At 42.9% G+C, this 18,512-nt stretch overlaps 1 protein-coding gene and 1 long non-coding RNA gene across 4 annotated transcripts in view; one reads left to right on the top strand and one right to left on the bottom strand.

Moving 5' to 3' along the window:
* ZNF652 (zinc finger protein 652) overlaps positions 1-11,226 on the bottom strand; it is a 33,927-nt gene extending 22,701 nt beyond the window's left edge. The window contains exon 1 of one of the 2 annotated variants that reach the window (XM_073325865.1): positions 10,894-11,226. The gene's annotated coding sequence lies outside the window, so the exon portion shown is untranslated. The remainder of the gene's footprint in view (positions 1-10,893) is intronic. The other variant, XM_073325867.1, reaches the window with a different exon arrangement.
* Positions 11,227-11,319: 93 nt separating this feature from the next.
* LOC140903974 (uncharacterized) lies at positions 11,320-18,222 on the top strand. Of its 2 annotated transcripts, none has more exons than XR_012156399.1 (4): positions 11,320-11,396; positions 14,667-14,815; positions 16,969-17,127; positions 17,707-18,222. It is a non-coding gene; the product is annotated as an uncharacterized lncRNA (long non-coding RNA). The 2 variants fall into 2 exon arrangements; XR_012156398.1 differs by lacking the exon at positions 11,320-11,396 and adding an exon at positions 12,671-13,568.
* The last annotated feature ends 290 nt before the right edge of the window (positions 18,223-18,512 follow it).

Raw genomic sequence — 18,512 nt, 5'->3', positions numbered from 1 at the left:
GGACAGAAACCACTGCTGTGTGGGGTGAATGCAAGGCATGCTTGCACTCAGACAACACCCCCTCCGAGGAACTGCCCTCCGTCCTGGGCTGGGATTCGGGTTACAGTGCCAGGGCAGAAGGTGCATATATGTAACAGTGGGTCACTAAAAAGAAAATGCAGTTAGTGGGTCACTTCAGGAAAAAATTTGGGAACCACTGACCTAGCCTATAATGAAGTTTCACCCAAACCAATTGTGTTAAAATACACTCAACAGATGTTGAGCTTATTGGACAAGAGTGGAAGTCTTCTAAACATTGAAAAAATTCTGAATTAAACTGTCCTGTCTTGTGATTTTACTTCTACAATTTCCCACTATTTAATAGAATAAACAATGACAATCTCCTTCAAAAGCAGATTGGAGACAGAAATGTGGATTTTCAACTTTAAATGCAAAAAAAGAGTAGAGAATTTAAGATTTTGTTCTAATCACATTTCAGACTCTTCTTCTTTTCCTGGGCCCCAACTATGACTTTTGTCTTTGGGATCAATCACGTTAGCTAAATAATAAAGAAGGACCATACCTTCTTTTCTTCTTGTATGGTTCCAGTTCTTTGCCATTAATTAGATTTCCAGATTTCCACCGAGACTGAGAAAGAAGTGTTATCAGGCTATAATTTATCACGTCCCACTGAAACCTCACCCAGTGTAAGTTTAGTGCTTCTCTGTAGTCCCTTGTTATATAAAATAGATGCTATATTTTGACCAAAGTCCTCTTCAACACTCTTATGGCAGCTGGATACAAACACACAGTATTCCTTAGATTTCACCAAAAAATGGGACATAAAAAAATTTTCTCAACCACTCATGGGCCTAAAGATCATTTCATTGCTTCTTTTTTTTTTTTGAGTTTCCACAATGTGTTTCAGGTCTGTATTAGTATTACTTCATCCACAGGGCTTAAAGAGCATACTGAACACTGAAACACATCTGATGAAATGGGTTTTAGCCCACAAAAGCTTATGCCCAAATAAATCTGTTAGTCTCTAAGGTGCCACAAGTACTCCTAGTTGTTTTTGCTGATACAGACTAACATGGCTACCACTCTGAAAACTGAAACATCAGACAGCTAAGAGAAGTGCTCCTGAGAAGACTGTCTTCTTCATTGCAATGCTTTTATATAAGAAAATGTCACATACCTCCTTTTTCATACTTTTCTCTGAAATTTTGGATGCTATTGTGAGCAACTTGGACACAATATTGTTTTCAGATATAGAATTAATAGCACTGTGTATGTGCACATTTCTCCCCTCTATGGCTGCTTCTACTCATTTACTGGGTCATTTCTCAAGAGTATATCCTGAGCAAAGTGCTTCAATTATTTCTTTAAAATACTCATTTTGTGCTACGCTGAAAGCAACATCTACTAGCATAGAAGGTTGCAACTTTATCAAGTTTCTGCCTTTCCGCTGTTTTTACAACAAAACTATCGATTGATATTTGCCATTTATGAAGTGTCACAAACACTGACTGCTCCTGAATGAATCTGATGTTGAAGAGCTTTAACGTGGCTTGAGTAGTAGCGGCAGAGCGCTGGGAGAGAACTCTCCCAGCACTCTCCCATAACAAGAACTCTCCCAGCACTCTAAAAACACCACCTCCACAAGGGGCACAGCTACCAGCGCACTGTCTATACTGGTGCTTTACAGCACTGAAACTTGCTGCGTTCGGGGGGTGTGTGTGGGTGTGTGTGTTTTTCACACCCCAAGCGAGAAAGTTGCAGCGCTGTAAAGTGCCAGTGTAGACAAGCCCTTAGTTTCCCCATGCAGACAGCCCTAAGATGGATAGGCCTTTAACACCACATGGTGGGCCAGAATGGGGATGGTTTCATTTGGAAGGACTTACTTTCTATAAATGCTCTCCTAGGAGTCACCTTAATTAAAATGTTAACAAGAGTTTTGTTGTTTGACTATAAAATTTTGTCAATTATCCTAAATTATTCATCCTAGCAGGTAACGTGCCCCAATACCAACCATCCACCATCACAACTTAAATCAAAATCTTTACTGTGAGTCCACTATGATGAGGACTCACGCCACCTGAGCATTTGTCTTAACTCAGCCCTCCTAGGTTGAGAAAACTATCAGACTCTTTTTGTTTTTTTAAAGACATTTTGACTCACTTCCAGCCTATTAACTGGTTTTATAAATTAAAATGTTTTAATAAATTAAACATTTCAGATTTGCTGAGGGCAATAAAAGGTAAAAGTTTGCACTAAAATATGAAGCTCTTTCTGAGCTTTGTGGAAGCGTGCATTTAAAACCAACTTTATTTTTTAAATTTATTGCTTTAGAATTTTGAAATATGCCCACAGATCATGGTGTTAAGTGTGCTCCCCTGTTCAAAAGAGCCTTATACAATAATAAGCTCATCACACACCTCATATCCACATGCAAAATTGCTTGCAATGGGTGCATAACTGTTTTATGCCCAGTTGGAACCACATTTGCTTGGAACGTAACTCACTATCATGAATCTTATACTGAGTCAACTCTGCACCACTATAGTAATAGTGTAGAAAAAGGCTTTGCCTGCAATTAATTCTCTTAAAAATCCCCTTCCATTGCCACCACCAATATAGATTACACCAGTTTGGAGTTTCAGTTTAGATCTGCTGCCAGCATTTAAACCATTAGGTCCCCGAACCCTGCTCAGGGCAAGTCTAGCCAACATGGCCGTTAAGATTTCAGTGGCTGTGTCTCTATGCTATCACTATCACCTGTGGAACTGCAGCCACAAGAGCAATGGTGGGAAGTTTTTAAGAAAGGAAGTTTAGAGTTGACAAGTTCTAAATGTGCTGATGCTACTGCCTCAACTGGGTCTGCTTGCACAGTCTCTCAATGCTCCTGCAAGCTTTCAATGATCTCCTATATTCCTAACTACTGTACTTTGTTTTGACCTACTGAAGCTTCTGTAATTTTATGCATACCAAGTTTGCTTTACAAGGTGAAATGCACGTAAACTGAAGGCTTTTCTTGTTTCAACAAATAAAAAACATGTTTAGGCAATACTTCGAACATTTACTCTGACAAAACACATTTTATATAGTAAAAATGTTATACAGTTCACATCTCAAAATTTTTTTGGTACAACACCTCTCCAGCCACGTAATGCCATTCCTACAAAACCTTACTTTCAAACCTGTGCCGGAAACTATGGGTTAGGTACTCAGAATGCATTAGTACTGCAGCGGTTGGAGTGAGTGCTATATCTGGACATGCTAAACAGGTCTACATCAGCCACGATGGCCAGTGCAGACACACTGTACCATTAAAATAGTTCATGTCAACCTTCTTTTGTTGGACTGACACAAGAGACACTGCTATACAGGGTTCTTGGATTCTATTCCCAGTTCTTCCACTAACTCATGCCGTGAGGCTGGACAACTCACCTCCCCTCTGTGCAAGATAAGGATAGCACACACCTAAGGTTTTCCATCATTGTAGTACTGCAAACCTAACTCATGGGGTGAGGAGGCTTACGTTCATGTTTGCAAAGTGCCTTCACATAATTGGACTTCACATAATTGGACTCATAAAGCACCTGTATGAGCAAACAGTACTCCTGTTACTGGTTCTGGAAGCCCATATAATAAAAAGATGTGATCTCCTAAAATGACCGATTTGCTTAGGTGGGTGTAACCAGACCCTACAATCTCCAATGAGATGGCAAGGAGAGAGAAGTAGTGACTTAACAAGTCCTAAGATGCTTCATGAGAGCTGAAGCGGAGAAACACACTTTTGCCAGAGCCTGAAAAATTCATCTGTCTGGGGCAAATAGGAATCTCTCTCAGACAAATGCCACCAGCTTATGCATAACCTATGCCTTCATTTTAAAGTAATATATTTCAAGCTCTTATAATTGCAAAAACAACCTTCAGCTACTATTCATAGCTTTGGCAAACCCAGAGTGAAACTGCAGGTAGCAATGGAAGTATCAAAATTCAGGTCAAATTCACATCTTGGAAAAGCTATGAATAGCTGTAGAGGTGGGCTGAAGAGATATTTACTGGGGACATGGACCCAAATCAGAGGGTTGACGATGGCTACATTGGAAATACCAGCCTTGCAATAGCCCAGGATGACTAGTGTGAGACTAGTGGAACAGAAAAAGGTTAGAGAACGTTAAACTGATAAACTGCCAATAAGAGCAATCCCAGTATTCTCCCCTTTCCCAATAGTCAGAGGTTTGTGGATGAGGAGGGATGGCTGAGAGACAGTGGGGAACTTTAACTTCATCTAGTTCTTTGGATTTTACAAGTTTGGATGGGAGGATGAATAGAAGTGAGGATGCGCGAGTGGCTAAATGCACAAATGGATGTCTGTGGGAGAGATTATTTTTAATTATTTTAAATCACCCATAAATTGGCTAAGTTTACAGAAGATACATAAGATCAGGAACCTATCTTCAAAGAAAGGTAAAAGTTAGAAAAGAAGGAAGAGAAAAAGACTGATTTAGGGGAGAAGTAGGAGAAATGGAAAAACAGAGAAGGATGTAGAGAAGTAGAGAAAGAAAACAGATATAAGGGCATGCAAAACAAAGATCTCAGACATGACTGAGGTACATTTCAAGAAAACAAAGATAAGAAGTTACAATTAATAGCACACAATTTGTTCCTCATCTTTAAAATGCAGGAGCCATGGCTTACTGGCAGATAGGCATAGCATGATAGCAGAGGTGGGGTTTTTTACCGACTAGGTTTAATCCTTCCACTAGATTGAAGGCCTGCACATTTCAAAAACGAGACAAACTAGAGCAGTGGTTCTCATCTAGATATTTGCCTAGTTTTACAAGAGGCTACATAAAAAGCGCTAGCAAAGTCAATACAAACTAAAATTTCATACAGTGACTTGTTTATACTGTTCCATACACCGAAACGCAAGTACAATATTTACCAGTCGATTTTATAATTATATGGTAAAAATGAGAAAAAGCAATTTTTCGTTACTGGTGTGCTGTGACATTTTTGTATTTTTATGCCTGATTTTGTAAGCAAGTAGTTTTTAAGGGAGGTGAACCTTGGGATACAATCATGTGGAAAAGTTGAGAGTCCTGAACTAGAGGGCCATAGCAGCCAGTTTTGCCACTACATGACATGGGTGAGGAAGAGTTATTGCTATGTAATTTGGTCCCTGTCTCAAACTCCAAAAAATCACTTCTCTGAACAAGAGCTTGTCTTTTCACAGCATAAGTTTACTGAAAGTCATGTTCATTGAAGGCCAATCCCATTCTAGTGCATGTCTCCAGAAAGAAGAAGTATTATTAACAGTGATCTGGATCCAAGTGCAATGCTATATTACAGGAAATCTAGGTGCATTCCTGGTAGCAGATGCCATCCTATTGTGAATTGAGGTTGCAACCAACCGTATTATCCATGTGCCAATCCTTTCCCAGTGTAAATCTTTAGGAAACCCAGATATGTTCACAGATTTGGTCACAGTGAAAGAATAGGGAACCCAGAGAGGACATAATGATAGTAAACTGATCCCATCAAGAAATCTAAGAAATCCTAATTAAATAAGGTTCCTTCACTGAGTTAACTGTAGCTGCACCCCTCGATCCACTAAGACAGAAAAACAAGAGGAATTAGTTGGAGTCAGGGATACAAATTCCATTTCGTATTTTATGAAAGGATCTAACTTGCAAGGAATAAACAAAAAACAAAATGTGTAGGAAGGAGAGTTATTAAAGTTACTGCTTAAAAAACCTCAGCTTGCCTGATTTTTTTTAAAATGTAAGTTGCAAAGAACATTCACTTTAGCTGAAATCCTAAATATGAGTATTCTGTAGATGTCGAACACAACTCTAGTGATGCTATCAGGACTGTCAGCCTTTAGCAATCAGATTAACATACAGTAAATGTCCAATCTCTCTGCTGATTTATCTGCTGCCTACATTAACCACTAAAATTCACACTAGGCCTGCCACGTGATTTGACTTCAGACACAGCATTCATTGAGACATTAAAGTCTTACAACGTCCCTTTCACCACAAACTCTGAGCAGGTTTAAATAAGCAATGCTTCTGAGTAAGTGTAGCATTTGGAGCAGATTTTTTATTGTCTTCATCAAAACCAGCCAGCCACAGTGCAACCAAAGTTCCAATAAGCCCTCTGCATCTGCAAGATTCAGCTATGTTCCAAGTTAAATATTTCCATCTTATTGTGTACAACATTCAAAGAAATGAAGGTATGCAGATCATAGAACGCTAGCCCATAAATTTTCAACCATAAAACCTACAGCCTGAAAAAAGTTAAGCAGATCTGTACTCTTATACTACTTGATTACCTGTCTCCATTATGTCTCTCTAGCTTGGTTACCACCTCAGACATTCCTTTAGAAATAACAGACTAAAGAAGTTTTCAGTATTTGGAAAAGAATGAAATTGCTCGACAGGTTTAATATCAGCTGACAGCGAGGAGCCCAATACTGTTGACACAAGAACTCAAATCTCCTTGTCAAGGAAAGTATAGTAGTCATCCTCAATTCTAAAGGCTTATAGTACATTTTTTAAAATACACTTTTTGGCAGCCTCTCAAACATTCAGCACAGATAAGAGCAAGAGTGCTTTTAGATGTTTTTGCAACTATATTGAGAAAACTTTTTTGAAGCTTCATAACTGAATGTTAATTTAGTACTAAACCATTTTTTTGCACTGCAGCAACAAGAAGCAAGCCCACTACTGAACTCCTTCCTATATTCCATTTTTAACACACTTTCCCACAAAAATAATCAAATTTCCAAATTTAGGAGTAAAACTGCAAGCAAGAACTCCAGAAACTCTGAAGGTAGCTCTGGTTGCAGCAGTTTGCAAAGCTTAGGATGGCTAAAATCAGAGTGCTTCTCCTGAGAGAAAACTACTGGTCTGAAACCTCCTTAGGGAAAAAGAAAAGGAGTACTTGTGGCACCTTAGAGACTAACCAATTTATTTGAGCATAAGCTTTCGTGAGCTACAGCTCATTTCATCGAATGCATCCAAATAAATTGGTTAGTCTCTAAGGTGCCACAAGTACTCCTTTTCTTTTTGCGAATACAGACTAACACGGCTGTTACTCTGAAACCTCCTTAGGGAAGAGTGTCTGAAAGTGTCAAGGAAACTAATGCAAGCTGTTTGTACTAATGAGTTTGAGCTGCTGGCACCACAGCTACCTCAAGAGTTTCACTCCCTCTGCAACTGTCCTCCAGCAGAGTGGAGTGATATAAATCACTCAGTTTTATGAAGCCTCAAAACAATTTGAACATTTGTACTATTGCACATTTAGAAGATTAAAATTTATAATGAACTAAATTACAAAGGTTTTCTTTTTAAAAACAACATTACTGTTAGGGTAATTTATTTGAATTTTACAAAATTGCAGAACTTGATCCTGCAAATACTTAAGGAGATAAGTAACTTTACTGACATGAACTCACTTAAAGTTAAGCACGTACACAAGTATTTGCAGTATGAGACAAAAACTGTATTTGTATTATTAGAGGTATAAAATTTGTTACTTCAAAACAAACAATAGCATCAATGTTAATAATGAAAAGTTATTTAGACTTACAATACAATAAAGTTAATATGAGCTTTTTATATATATATACACACACAAATAAAAAAAATCTAAAGTTAGGCTCCTAAACCCATATTTAAGGCATTTAAGGGTAGGATATTCTAAAGCACATATGTAATTCAGGAATATAAATCCCATTGACTTAAAACCCTGATGGAGAAGTATTAGCGTGGTTGAAATATTTTAGCATTCCTGACTTATAAAAGTTCAATATAACCAAAGATGGCATAGGCTGCAATTACAGTATGGGGTATTTGCTTATCAATTCTGTGACTGAATGTGTGTTCTTACAGTAAAGATGTTAACAATGCCCTGGACTTATCTTTTTCAGTATAGATGAACATTTTAAATATGAAACTTCTTAATGGACAAAATTTCCATGTAAAATCTGAAATTCTACTAACAATTAGGAAGTTAAAGAAACATACAATAATCTACTTTAGTAATTTAAGATTGTAAAATGGGAAGAATGTAAAGAACTAGCAGCACAAGTATTTTTTAAAAATTTTAGGGTTTTTTTAAAATTATGATTTTATCTAGTTTGTCTTCCAGTACAAGCCAAGCGCTGAATCTCACAGGAAGAGAGCAGTTCTCATAGCAGAACACATTACATGACTAGCTGCTCTGTGTTGTAGGAATTTAAGTAAGTAAATGGTTAGAAAAAGTTCTGTAATATTGACCCAAAGAAGCAGGTTTTCAGAAGAGATTATCTTCTCAACAGGTTGCCACTTCTTTGCCCCTACAAAAGAAATTTAACATAACAGGAACAATAGGCTTGCTTTTTGCACAGGCATATTATGGCACTAGTATATATAGAGTGCTAAATAAACGTAAGTCATTTCTGGCATGCAGTTTTGGAATCACCAAAAACATTTCTATCGCTGTCTCAGAAATATGCTGTCTGCACGCTACTCTTCAATTAAACATTCATATATAAAACATGATACTAAGGATGAAAGATGTTCTCTTGTTTACTGAGGTCTATCCAAGTTTAGCTGCATGAGTTTAAAGGATTTTTTTCACCAGCTCTTCCTGAGGCTAACACTACATAAGCTCCCCTAGCTATAAATGGGGAATAAACTTCCTATATGTATACACAGAGTTTTCCCCTTTATATGCAATTACTCAACTCTAATTATACTATGATATTCTCACATTCCCTAACCCTAACACTCAGGCAACAAAAGCAGATTCTCCCAGCATCCTAAAAGTCCAAATTGATATACTACCCTTAAAATCTAGCTAACTTGTTACTAAACTAGAGATCTCCTCATGAAAGATGTACTCTCATAGGAAAAACTGAACCTCTGTATTTTCACATTTGCGTCAAACAAAAAAGCAGTACCACTTAACCCATCAGATCATTTAAAATAGGCCAGTGATACAGTACTAGCTTAAAAGTGCAAGCCGAATAGCTTCTGCTAGTGTAAATGACATAAGTCCACATTATAAAGCTAAATGATTACACAAGCTACTTCATACTATAGCTTTATTTTCATTCTGAACTGACCTTCACAAATAAACCAGAACTAGTTTCTTGCACATCAGTTCTGAAGTTGGTAGCCGGAGAAACCCAAATCACTAGATACAATTCCGAAAAAAACTGAGAACACAGCTCACTAAAAATTTTACAATAATAAATGCATAAAACACCTCTCCCCAGCACTGAAAAACTGCATAGTTACAAAGTCAATATAAACTATCTAATGATTTTATATTTTATGATCTCTCAATTGTACACTTCCGAGAAGCGTCCTATCCAACATCTGCACCACCCCTGACTTATGTTGTCAATATCAGGATATGAGCGTAAACTGTCTATGGAAGGGATTGGGTTCTTTTTTCATACAGCACAGACACACTGTAGGTGCTTGATTAATCACCGTAAAATAGACAGAGTATCTTAAGCGAAAAGGGGAGGGAAAAGACTCTAGAAACAAGGTACCACTGGTTATACTAAACCACATCAGGTGTTTAAAGTGGAAAGGGATGATTTTTTTTTAAAAAACAAAACACAGTCCATAAAATGTCATTAAAGATACTAAACTTTTTAAACATTCCAACCCACCCAATCCTTTTCCCATAACATACTCTATGAGCCCAGAACCCATACCAATGCATAACAGGGTTACAGAGCTCAACCCAGTGGACGCACAAGGCTAACTCCACATTAAGATCACGTGAACAAACAAGGCAGGCAGTCAATGCCATGACAAATCAAGGTGCATCAGACCATCTTTCACAAATCAATGCTTGCACATTAGAGCATCTCCTCTATTCAGTGCATACACACACCCCAGCATCATTCTCCTGATTCATCGCGCATACACCACTGTCAACAAAGCATGTGCCAGTTGTCATTCCCAGAACAATAAGGCTCAGGTCATCCTCTGAAAAAATGCACACCCCTCATACCCTCAGTGCACACACTACCTCCCCCACTCTTCCTTAGATCACTTCTACTACACCCAGACCCAAAACCTCAGGCACAATATATAAGAAAGAGTGCACCTAGAATACTGTTATGCTTAACCATTTCATTCTTACAATGCAGGTACCAAGATATTCACAGACCCCTGAGCTGCACACAAGACAGCTCCACGCAAACGGAAGCATGCACACTGCACGATTTGTCCTGGGATCATCAAGGCAGTGTGCCTTATGGAGTGATTGAAGAAACTAGAAAACATGGCCCACAGCCCGAGAGTAGGAATCACCAGGGGGAGAAAGAGGGGGTGAATACATTTTCCCCTCCCCGCATAACAACTCCAGAGCCAGCAGCAGAGGAGGGAAGGGGATGCATAGTAGCAGCCCCCACGCATCCCAGCCGAGGTGGGGGGCATGCACACCCAGTGGGTGGCGGATGCACAGCCCGCAGGTGACAGCGGGGAAGAGGTTGCACCTGATCTCTCTATTGCCCCACACGCAATGCCGCCGCTCGCGGGAAGGAGGACGGCGAGACCCGGGCCCATCACCGAGCGAAGGGAGGGGATGTGCGGAAATGTAACCCCCCCCCCCTTGCTCAACGCAAGAGGCAGCACGAGAAGGTTTACCTGCTTCGGGCAGCCCAGCCCCCCACCTGCCCGGGCTGCAAACAGCCGGTGCAACCCCCCCCCTCCCGCCCGTACCACCCCTCCGCCCCCAAGGTGCAGCAGCCGGGGGGGGCTTCAGCTGCTGCCGCCTCCCGACTCTGCCCAAGTTCCTTCCCCCGCCCCCCACCGAGGCCGGGCCTAGCGCTGCCAGCCGGCTGCCCCCCAGGCCCGGCCGGGGTCCCCTGCCGGGCGGGCGGCCCGTACTCACCCAGGCCGAGCCCCTCTGGGCCACCTCCGCCGCCGTCCATGCCGGGCGGTGGAGGGGAGGAGAGGGGAGGGAGGGGGGCGGGCGCCAGGGGCCCTCCCTCCCGCTCAGCCCCCGAAGCCGCCGCGGCGCTCGCGTAGCTGCCGCCTCAGGCCCAGGCCCCGCCGCCGCCGCCGGACGCGGCTCCCGCTCCCCTCAGCCGCCGCCGCCGCCGCCGCAGCGCTACGTGGCCGCCGCAGCCAGTCTCGCGACTCAGGCTCGAGCGCGAGCGATGAGGGGGGAGGGAGGGGAGAGGGGGGGGGAAAAGGGAGTGAAAGGGAGCGCGCGCGAGGCGCCTCGCGCCGCCTTTTCAGCCTGTCGCGCGCGCAGCCCCATAGGCGCGGCGGCGGCGGGGGGGGAGGATGGAGTTGGCGCATGCGCCGTAGGGCGGCCCGGTGCTCACCTCTGCCAGCAAGTGAAGTCCAGCAGGAGGGGAGGAAGCGGGCGCAGGGGGGTTCGGTGCACACGTGAGAGGCTCGCCCTGGGGGCAAGCTGGGTGTTGGAGAGGGGTAGAAGTCAGTGCTCAGAGAAGGGGGTGGATACTGAGCTCAGCAGGGTGAAGGGGGGGGTCAGGAGTGGAGTGGGGTTATGCTGGGGGGGGCGCTCAGGGGGGTGGGGGGGGGCGCCAGGCTTTGAAGGGGGGTGGGTGCCATACTCAGGGGGTTGGAGTGGGTGCCAGGCATGGAAGGGGGATGAGTGTAGGGTTCAGGGGGTAGGTGCTGAGCTCCGTAGTCTGGAGTGATTGCCTGGCTGTGGAGGAGGGTTGGTGGGCTAATGATTATTGCTAATGATTAATATTCTTTGCACTCTTAAGAAACCTAAAGCTACTGTACTATACAACTACCGCAAAGATGCAAAAACCTGCAAGTCTTGCCATCGTAAAATCTGGGCCACTGAGACCACAGAATCCTGTAGCATGGTTAATAAGGGCAAGCACTAAAGACAGAAGCCACAAAATTGCAAAAGTGTTGCATGCAATTGTTGCAAACGCAGCACTGTTTGCAGGCATATGTGATTTCATTTTTCTGGGATCCCTCTGTTGCTGCATGGAATCCTGCAACCAGGGGGGCTATGGCAAAACTCCAATAAGAACAGATTTCAGAGTAACAGCCGTGTGAGTCTGTACTCGCAAAAAGAAAAGGAGGACTTGTGGTACCTTACAGACTAACCAGTTTATTTATTATGCAAGGTAGCCTGTTTCCTCTTGTTTTTTCCTACCCCCCCCCCCAGATGTTCTGGTTTAACTTGGATTTTAACTTGAAGAGTGGTCAGTTTGGATGAGCTATTACCAGCAGGAGAGTGAGTTTGTGTGTGTATGGGGGTGGGGGGGATGTGAGAACCTGGATTTATGCAGGAAATAGCCCAGCTTAATTGTCATGCACATTGTGTAAAGAGTTATCACTTTGGATGGGCTATCACCAGCAGGAGAGTGAATTTGTGTGGGGGGGTGGAGGGTGAGAAAACCTGGATTTGTGCTGGAAATCACTTTAGATAAGCTATTACCAGCAGGACAGTGGGGTGGGAATAGGTATTGTTTCATATTCTCTGTGTATATATAAAGCCTGCTGCAGTTTCCACGATATGCATCTGAAGAAGTGAGCTGTAGCTCACGAAAGCTTATGCTCTAATAAATTGGTTAGTCTCTAAGGTGCCACAAGTCCTCCTTTTCTTTTTGCGAATACAGACTAACACGGCTGTTACTCTGAAACCTTTATTTAAACATAAGCTTTCGTGAGCTACGATGAAGTGAGCTGTAGCTCACGAAAGCTTATGCTCAAATAAATTGGTTAGTCTCTAAGGTGCCACAAGTACTCTTAATAAGAACAGAGTCAGACACACTGCTGGCACCTGCGTGCGCAGTCTCTCCTGCAGCAAGATTAAAAAATACTTCCAAATGCTTTCTCTCTATGCATGCATTTCTGTGCCCCCATCCCCCCAGTTCCTTCTTAGTATTGGCATGCCTACACATCCTCGAACCTCTTATGTTGGAGAAAGAGGCTAATGCTGACTGATTGCAGCACGGATAAAGCAGTCGTGTAAATGATCCCAGGCTGCCTAAACCAACCGTTACTCTATTGTCCTCAGCTAGGTAATTACAGTGAGATTTCACTTAATTAAAGTCATCTGAGCTGGGCGAGCTGTGGCAATGCTCTGAGAGCTTTGAGGAACTGTGGCTAACACCAACCCACGCATAGATTGTCTTTTGGCTCTGAGTAAAAGTGACTGGATCCTGGGCTTAGTTGCTCTTCAGCAGCATGAGGGTTTATATTCGAAACAGCAGTGACCCCTGTCTGTCAGCTTCACTGAAAGGTGCATGGAAGCATGAACCTCTAGCATAATGCAAATGCTGCCCAATTTTCATTTAATCAAGGGCTTGTTGCACTTAAGTGTCCTAACATTGATACGGAATATATGAAGCATAAAGGTACATGTAGAGAGAGATGTGGTCTGGTTACAGGGCTGGGAACCGGAAGCTCTCCTGAGTTTTCTCCTAGCTCTGCTACTGACTCATTGTATGGCACTGGCCAAGTCATTTGATCTTTCTGTATCTGTTTTCCCATCTCTACAATGGAGATAGTAATATATTACCTACATTCCAGAGGGCTTATGAAGAAGAATGCTTTTAATGTGCTTTGAAGGCAAGTGCCAAATATTAGTAAGTGTTCTGATTGTTTCCCGTGGTGTTGTAGCTGTGTTGGTCCCAGGATATTAGAGGTGGGTGAGGTAATATCTTTTACTTGACCAGCTGCTGTTGGTGAGAGAGACAAACTTGCAAGCTTACACAGAGCTGTTCTTCAGGTCCTGAAAGACCGCTTGTCTCCCTCCTCAACAAAAGTTGGTCCAATTAAAAAATATTACCTCATCCACCTTGTCCCGCTCTATGTTCATGTAGCATTCTACCCCTGCAAGGTTTGGTTCAGATTTCATTGACTGAGAAGGCTTTGGCCCCTCCATCAATAACACCCTGCTCGACCTCTCTAGAATAAAGTGATCCTCCATTTTACAGATTGGGAAACTGAGGCAAAGATGTGGTCACTCAGGAAGGCTGATGGTCCTGAGTTTTGTTTTCCTTGGTGTAAATCAGGAGTAGCTGCATTGACCTCAGTGGAGTTACGCTGATGTAAAACAGTTGTGGTAGGAAAGTCAGGGCCTGTTGTGTCAATGCAGTTAGGATCAGACTTCAGTGGAGTTAATCCAGTTTGACACTGGTGTGACTACGTAGAATTAGGCCCCAAGAATTTAAGATCTTCAGATCTAGCTGCCTCCAGGTTAGATTTGGTTGCAGCTCAGCTGGAAAAGCACCTAGTGGTTATAACAGCAGATTGGGAGTCAGGAGACTCTGTTCTAGTTACATCTCTGCCACCAGTTTGCTGTGTAACCTTGGCCAAATCACCTAACCTTGCTCTGCCTCAGTTTCCCTGTTGGTAAAATGGTAATAACGTTTAACTTACTGGGATGTTGTGAGGCTAAGTTAATATTGTAATGTGCATTGACATTCTCAGATGAAAAGTGCTATAAAAGGGCAACATATTGTATTGTGAAGGCCGCTATGAAAGTACAAGTATTTATCTCTCTCACAGAGGCATTGTAAAACTTTTTAGGTTTGTAATTGAGACAGAGAGAGATTCTATGATTTACCCATGTCATTGGCAGTCAGCAAGAAAAAACAGTAGTCTTGATTTGCAGTCTGCTGCTCCAAACCCTACCTCCAAGTTTCTCAATCTTTTTCCACCTAGAACCTCCTCCCCGCAGAATTCTGCCTCTAGTGGATAGCACACTGGACTGCAACCCCAGGGACCTGTGTTCTATTCCTGGCTCTGCCCCTGGCCTTCTTGGTGCTCTTGGACAAGTCACTTGACCTTGCTGTGCCTCAGTTTCCCCACAGGTAAAATGAAGATAATGATACTGACCTCCTTTGTAAAGTGCTTTAAGCTCTACTGGTGAGCAGCGCTAGATAAGAGCTATGTATTCTTTATAGCACTCTTCCATGGCTTCTTACTGTGTCCTGAATTTCCCAGTGCTTTGCGGGAACAGGGTCACTGCAGGAAACTAAGGGGTGGCTCTTTGGTGCTGGTGGGGCTATTGCTTGGTGGGTGGGTGGGTGGCTGCTGACTACAGGTGGCTGGTGGGAGATATAGGGCTGGAAGAGGATGCTGGATTGCTGTGGAGCTGTTTTCTTCCTGCTCCTGCATCTCCCGGTGCTCGGGGAGGCCCTGCTTTGAGAGGCTGTGAAGCCTTTCCCATGGCCTTTAGACACACGACTTCCCTTGCCCCAGAGCGGAACACAGTGTAGGAGGGGCAAGAATTCCACTGTGACCAGGTTAGGGGGTAAAAGAGGGTAGGACAAGGGAGTGGGAGCAACTGGAAAGGGGAGGGTTCAAAATGATTAACCTGAGCTGGTTCCTGGTAGCATTTTCCCTGTGGTTCAGCAGTTGGGTTGTGACCCACAGTGAGTGTCGCCTCTGACCATGTATCCTCTGGTCCTTGGGGTTGTTTCTTGTATTGCCTTGTCTGTTGTGCACAGCAGGTGAAGTTTGGTGGGAGGTTCTCTAAGCAATTCTTTTTGTATGTAAATTACCTACAAACAGATTTGACCTGGTCACAATTAGTACAGCATGAAAATGACTCAGAGCTTTAATACAGGGTTACAATAAAGCTCTCCTGAGATCTTTCATTTACAACAGTGATACTCAGAGCTCAGTGGCTCAGGAGCCGAATTAGCGATCAGCATTATCCAAAAGAGCCACAGAAGTGTGAATTAATTGTTTCATTTACTATAGTACTATATATTCATATTTAAATGGTATGACGTGGAAATATTAATAAATATACAAAGTTCTCACAGCAAAATGACTGACCAAGTATTATTATTTTAATCAATTACAGTTGGTGAATAGCATAGTTAAAGCATCCTGATCGGTTAATAATTAAATCACACAGTGCTTTAATAGCATGTGCTGCAGGAGACGCATTAAAGAGCCCCTTGCGGCTCGTGAGCCTCAGTCTGAGTATCACTGAATTAAAACCTCAAATAAAAGGGACAAGTAAGTTGGAGAGCCCCCCGTGGCATACAGCCAGCATAGCTGACTTTTGTGTCTCACCGCCTACTGCACTCGCTATAGGGACATGGCTGCAGTATCTTTGCTCCCATCGGTTCCTGGAAGTCATAACCTACCAGCTGGCTCAGTTCAGAGCTGTCCCCAGGCTGTTCTAATCTATACTGAGGCTGAGGTAGACCTAACTTGAGAGTCAGGGAGCCCTTGCTGTGGCCAGGGAAGAATCTCAGCCTAATAGAATCAGGGCTGCCTCTTTTGACCACAGGGAGAAGGCGGCTCAGGTGAAGGGTGGTCTGTCTTTGCAAGAGCAATACCTGCCTGTGTGAATTAATTCAATTATAAATAAACTCAGTGTGTGCTCCAAAATTACAACTGAAATGCAAAAATGTAGGAACCTGCAGCTTAGAGAGCAGGATGATTGAGATGGCTATGAGCAAAGAGATCTGCCTACTGGATTTGGTATCTCAGGGAAGGAAGGGTTTCTGATCTGGTCTTCCAGTTCAGGCCTGTTTCTCAAGAGAATGAAATACTTTCCCAAACATCTTATCTGTACCACAAAGGCTGAATGGTGCCCTATAGAAGATACCATTCTATAGCAGTTTGACTTTTCTCCTAGCCTTGGGCCCCTCTCCTGTACATCTCCTGCAGGCCCCGAGTGCCTTGCGGGACACTCTCTTTGTTAGTGATTGACCAATCCCATTGACGGTTCTCAGTTTCCCCAGTAAGAATATCTCAGAGACATTGGCTGCCAAACTCAGTTCCTATTCCCACAAAGGACTCTGTTTTGGCTACTTCTGTTTTTCTCTTTGATCCAAGTTTTGACATGAAAAGACATGTCAGCCAGGGGAAGGAAAAAAAAACAACCAAACCCACACCTCTGCCTCCATATGAGCTTCTTCAACACATGGAGCTGCACGCTTGCCAATCAGCCACAGATCCTTATCAGCCCTCTGATTTCCTCATTGTCCTCTTCCCTCTACAGTCTCCCTTCACATCATTCATTGTACAACCTCTAGCGGTATGTAACCCGTACTGCAACCCCCGCAGTCCTCCGAAAGGATATAAATCATAAGCCCCGACCACGTGCTCACTGAAGATCCTGTGGCACGGCTCAAGATATCCTGGGGCAATTCCAGTGTGGGTAATTATCTTCTACATTCCCCCTATGGTTTCAGATGGATATGACATAGTTCTGCCCTAGACTGTTGTGTAAGGTTCCCAAACAGCTGCTCTATCTCACCCCAGAGGTAGCTGCATTTCAGTGGTAGATGAAGTGCTTCCTGTGCATAGTTTGTTGATCAGCTCATTAAATCTGCAAAGCACCTTGGGATCTCATGGGATGAAAGGTGCTATAAAAATGTAAGTAATTATTAGGCTAGCATCATTAAACACGCCCTGGGATTTTTAATATTATCATACATTTATTATATATGAAGCATTTTTTAAAATTAAAGAATCCTGAAGAGCTTTACAAAACTTAACAAATTATAGCAGCAGCACGGAGGTGCAGCTGGCTCTGGGGTGGAAAGCAGTGACCAAACACCACGCAGTATACTGCAGAACAGCGTGGGAAGGGAAAGCCAAGCACGCTGAGGTAAGCTCCTACTTTTACAAGAAGTGCAATGGGATCGTAAACATCCCTGTGGCATAGGCAGGGTCTCAGTTTTGACACCTACCATGACCCAGTAAACTAAATGGTCTACACTTTATATCTACCTAGGAAGGAAAAAAGGTTGAGGTCAGCTCTGCTGGGATCAGAACTGATGGTGTCAAGGAGCCCAGGTGTCTCAAACCTAATGCTTAGACTGCTAAGCCATCCTTGCTGGCTGTCACTTTGGGAGAGGAAGAAGCTACAGACCCAGTATAATAATGGAAGCTCTAATGGATCAGCACATGGTAATTAAACTGTAAATTCACTGGGGCAAAGTGTGTCTTATCATATATGTTTGCACCGCGCTGGACACAGTAGTGATGCTCAGAAAATGAACAGTTATTCCCTGGGGGTCCGTGTGTGGATCTTTGGTCTAATATCACTTTTAAACACTTGAAAGTAAGCTAATGAGTCTGGGACTGTGGCAGCTGGACAGGGCTGGGAATGGGAGAGCTATTGTGTGAAAGGGAATCTGGCAGGGGTTGGGGGGAATTGTAACTTACAAATTCTCTTCTGTTGACTCTTTGTTAATATGTTGGTTTTTTGTATCTGTCTGTCTTATCCTTACTGTAAGCACTTCAGGGCAGGGATGAACTCTTCTAAAGTTTTGACCAGTTATACCAGTATAATTATACCAATGTAGTTAACCTGATGTACTGGTATGACTCCACACACGGACACATTTTTTTTCTGATTTAAGTGGCTTTTGGGGGAGAGGGGTAAGCTTAAACCCCTTCCCAAGTAACAAGCTAAACCAAAACCAAGCCTGCTTATACTGGAATAAGTGTCCACACGGGGGTTATACTGCTATAACTACAGTGCTTTAAAATCACATCCTACCTTATACCAGTATAACTTCCCTGGTTAGACAAGCC

The sequence above is a fragment of the Lepidochelys kempii genome, chromosome 27 (assembly GCF_965140265.1).
Source record: "Lepidochelys kempii isolate rLepKem1 chromosome 27, rLepKem1.hap2, whole genome shotgun sequence".
Classification (NCBI taxonomy): Eukaryota; Metazoa; Chordata; order Testudines; family Cheloniidae; genus Lepidochelys; species Lepidochelys kempii.
This window is presented reverse-complemented; position numbering and strand designations above follow the sequence as displayed.